The sequence below is a fragment of the Mustela putorius genome, unplaced genomic scaffold (genome assembly GCF_011764305.1).
Source record: "Mustela putorius furo isolate JIRA1106 unplaced genomic scaffold, ASM1176430v1.1 tig00000596_pilon_pilon_pilon, whole genome shotgun sequence".
Taxonomy (NCBI): Eukaryota; Metazoa; Chordata; class Mammalia; order Carnivora; family Mustelidae; genus Mustela; species Mustela putorius.
The window spans coordinates 4753202-4758043 of NW_025421428.1; the positions used below are offsets into that span (position 1 = coordinate 4753202).

The following is a 4842-nucleotide window of genomic DNA, read 5'->3' on the forward strand; positions in this document are numbered from 1 at the left end:
CTGTGTTTATGGAAATTTCTAGAAGTGAACCAAACAGACAAAAATATTTTCCTTTGTGGAACTTATATTAGTGGGAAGACAGTGAAAATAGACTTAATATGCAAGTTTCATGGTTTTTAAGTGCTATAAAATGTAGTGTAGTGGAGAAATGAGGAATACAGGGGACAGGCTGCAATTTAAAGGAGTGCGATGAGGATTGGTTTCACCAAGAGTGTGAAAGTATTGAAGGCAGCAGGGAACAGAGCCACTGGGATATTTGCAGGAAAAATATTTCAAGGAGTAGGTATAGCAACTGCAACATATATGAGATGTGATGATTAGGATCCTATGTTCAGGAAAAAAAATGAGATTCATCCCTAAAGCACAATGAGCATGTGTGTGTGTGTGTGGGGGGGGGTTGGTTGTTGTTGCTCTTTTGTTTTATTTTTGAGGTGATAATTTTAAAGCCAACAGGGTGTCTTTTAGACTTTGCGATTTGATTTTTGCTGTGAATTATTTGTGTAGCCCTTGGAAGTTTTTTTTTTTTTTTAAGATTTTATTTTATTTATTTGAGAGACAGAGATCACAAGTAGACAAAGAGGCAGGCAGAGAGAGAGGGGTAAGCAGGCTCCCTGCTGAGCAGAGAGCCCGATGCAGGGCTCGATCCCAGGACTCTGGGATCATGACCTGAGCCGAAGGCAGAGGCTTTAACCCACTGACCCACCCAGGTGCCCCGCTCTTCGAAGTTTTTCACCAGAAGAGTAACATGATTCAGCTTTAAAAAGGATCACTCTGGCTGGAGAAGGGGGCTGTGTGGAAGCAGGGGGACCATGTAGGAGTTACTGCAACAGTGCAGTTAAGAAGTAATAAGATAGGATGGTAGCAGAGGAAGTAGTAAAAATTTGGTGAATACTCTCTTTGGTTTTAAATTGAAATCAACAAGAGATGCTGATGAATTGAGAGTGTGAGAGAAAGGGAGTCAAGGATTCCTACATTAAGAAAAAGTTTTAATTTAAATTATTAACAAATAGTGTAACATATTGTATAATATTAGTTAACATATAATGTAATATTAGTTTCAGGAGCAGAATTTAGTGATTGATCACTTACATACAACACCCAGTACTCATCACAAGTGCACTCATTAATAACCATCACCCACTTAACCCATCCTCCTGCCCACCTCCTTTCTGGCAAACCTCATTTGTTCTCTATAGTTTAGAGTCTGTTTTTTGTTTGCCTCTCTTTTCTTTTTCCCCTATGTTCAACTGTTCTATTTATGTATTTGGATATAATACTAAACTAAATTAATTATGTTAACTTTGTAGAAGTCTTGAAACTTGGTAATATGTTTCCTCCAACTTTGTGATTTTTTTCTTCAAGAGTGTCTTGGCTGTTCAAGGTTATTTTTCATTTCCATTTAAATTTTATAATGAATCATGGAATACTACATCAAAAACTAATGATGTACTGTATGTTGGCTAACTGAACATTATAAAAAAATTAAAAAATTATAATGGGTTTGTCAATGTCCAAGTCAGTCTCCTGTGCTCAGGCTTGGAGTAAACTGGGTAGAATCAGGGTTGACTTTCCCCACAGCCTACTCAGTGGCAGGGGGCCATATTTGTTGTTGGGGTCTATAGACTGTGGTTAGGGAAGAAAGTCACAGAGGAATACAAATTACAATGACCTCTCGTTTATAACCAAAAACACTTGATGTACTAGGACAAGGCAGATATATTTCTAAACATTCAAAAGTGTTGCTACTTTGAATGCTATACACTATTAAAGTATCACTGAAGTGAAAAGGTTAAATAATAATCCATACACCTAGAAAGTTTCTCTTCTTTGGTATCTTACAAAGAAATTCTTTCACTATTGCTTTGGTCATCTGATATATTAATAAGTTCATATTACATGAGCTATATACATATTAATTTAAACAAGTTCAGACGTTACTAACGTGTATGAGTTGGGAATTGTCTCCCTCTTGTGTCCCCCACTGCACTTCCATTCTTACTCTAGTGACTACACACACACACACACACACACTGATTCATATAGTTTTTAAAAACATAGTAAATTCACACTTTTATACTTGTGTTCCATATCTTGATTTTTCTACCTAGTGGCTTTTCAAGGAAGACATAGACATCCATTTGATTCTTTCAACCTTCTGCATGTTCTTACATTCTATGTGATTAATCATTATTTTCCCATTCCTTACTTTTTAAAAATTTTTTCAATTTATTTATTTTCAGGAAAACAGTATTCATTATTTTTTCACCACAGCCAGTGCTCCATGCAATCCCTGCCCTCTATAATACCCACCACCTGGTACCCCAATCTCCCACTCCCCCACCACTTCAAACCCCTCAGATTGTTTTTCAGAGTCCATAGTCTCTCGTGATTCACCTCCCCTTCCAATTTACCCCAACTCCCTTCTCCTCTATAACACCCCTTGTCCTCCATGATATTTGTTATGCTCCAAAAATAAGTGAAACCATATGATAATTGACTCTCTCTGCTTGACTGATTTCACTCAGCATAATCTCTTCCAGTCCCGTCCATGTTGCTACAAAAGTTGGGTATTCATCCTTTCTGATGGAGGCACAATACTCCATAGTGTATATGGACCACATCTTCCTTATCCATTCATCCGTTGAAGGGCATCTTGGTTCTTTCCATAGCTTGGCGACCATGGCCATTGCTGCTATAAACACTGGGCTACAGATGGCCCTTCTTTTCACGACATCTGTATCCTTGGGGTAAATACCCAGGAGTGCAATGTCAGGGTCATAGGGAAGCTCTATTTTTAATTTCTTGAGGAATCTCCACACTGTTCTCCAAAGTGGCTGCACCAACTTGCATTCCCACCAACAGTGTAAGAGGGTTCCCCTTTCTCCACATCCCCTCCAACACATGTTGTTTCCTGTTTTGTTAATTTTGGCCATTCTAACTGGTGTAAGGTGATATCTCAATGTGGTTTTAATTTGAATATCCCTGATGGCTAATGATGATGAACATTTTTTTCATGTGTCTGATAGCCATTTGTATGTCTTGATTGGAGAAGTGTCTCTTCATATCCTCTGCCCATTTTTTGATATGTTTGCCTGTTTCGTGTGGGTTGAGTTTGAAGAGTTCGTTATAGATCTCATTCCTTATTGATGGGATCTTAGGTTGTTTTTTATCTGTTATAATCTGAAAATGACTGAAAAAAATCTCAATATCAACATACATTTAGGAAGAAAAGTTTTTTGAAAGAAAAAATAAGGAATTATAAAAATCCTCATGAGAAAAGTAACTAGAATGTAATTCTCCATCCCTTTGTTCTCTCCCTCAATCCTTTCCCCTTGAAATGTTTGCAAAGACTCAAAAGCTGTAAGTTTAGTGATCATTTTCAGCAATATACTGTATTGTGAAGGGTTTTGGAGAAGAGGTCTTAATAAAAAGACAACAATTTGTTCAGGAAATACTTGTGACAAGAGAATTAGTTAAAAGCAATATTTGGAGGATAATAACATAATGAATCTTAATGGGAAATGGAAGAATAGTGAGGAAAGTATGATTTCAGCAGAGGCAGGGACAATTGGTCACTGTCATTAATGGATGTGAGCTTTATCTCACATGTGTTGAAAAAGCTAACTTGCAATAATTCAGTTTTCACAAATATCTAGTAGAGACCTGATTTAAGTGGAGCAGATTACATGTGTGGGTTTGTCAAGAGGGTGCTGCCTGGGACTTCCTCCTGCCCATCAGCTTCTTCAGGCCCTGCTTCAGGTCTCTGTTTCTCAGACTGTAGATAAAAGGGTTTAGCATGGAGGACAGAACTGTGTAGACAAGTGTTGCTATGTGGTCCCTGGCAGTGTAGGTGGACAGGGGCTGTAAATAGACATAGAAGATGCTTCCATAAAAGAGAGCTACCACAGTGAGGTGAGAGCCACAGGTGGGGAAGGCTTTGCGTTTCCCAATGGCTGAGGGGATCTTGAGAACTGCAATGAGGATTTGTAGATAAGAGAAAATAATGCACAGAAAGGGGGTCACCAAAACAATAGAACCTTCTGACAGTATCACAATTTCATCGGCAAAGGTGGGGGAGCATGACAACTTCATCAGGGGACTGAGGTCACAGAGGAAGTGATGGATGACATTGGAGTCACAGAAGACGAGGCAATTCAGTAGCAGTGTGTGTAGGAGTGAGTGGAGGTGAGGAAGTGAGAAGGAAAAGGCCACCAGTGGTGGTTCATGGTGGTGACATAGTTGAAGGGGTTACAGATGGCCACATAGCGATCAAAGGCCATGACCACCAGTAGGCAGCTGTCAGTGTTGCCCAAAGCATAAATGAAATACATCTGTGTCAGACACCCAGCATAGGAGATGGTCTTCTCTGACAGGAAGTTCACTAGCATCCTGGGGACAATGGTTGTAAAGCAAATGTCAGTGAAGGACAGGAAACTCAAGAAGAAATACATGGGGGCCTGGAGCTGGGGGTCAGAGTGGATGGCCAGGATGATGAGTAGGTTCCTGATTACGGTGACCAGGTACATGGTGAGGAAGAGGATAAAGAGAGATGTCTGGTCTTCAGGCCGGGAGGAGAGTCCCAGGAGAATGAACTCAGAGACAATGCTCGTTTGGCTGACTCTTGCCATTGGCTTGGGTCTAGTTCTATACATGATGTTTTGTTATTTACCTTACTCCAAGTGCACAACCCAGCAAGTCTTTTTTTTCTCTGGTCACAATTAGCTGTTATGCAGGGGCCCTTGTCAATCTCCCTTGATATAGCCCTACCTTCTCAAATCCATGGCATCACAAGGCCTTATCGTGAACGCTGGAAGGACAGAGAAAATTTTTCCTTTAGAAACC

The 4842-nt window shown here is 39.8% G+C and overlaps 1 pseudogene; it reads right to left on the reverse strand.

The window, feature by feature from the left end:
* Positions 1–3699: 3699 nt before the first annotated feature.
* LOC123392808 lies at positions 3700–4628 on the reverse strand (annotated as a pseudogene).
* Positions 4629–4842: the final 214 nt, after the last annotated feature.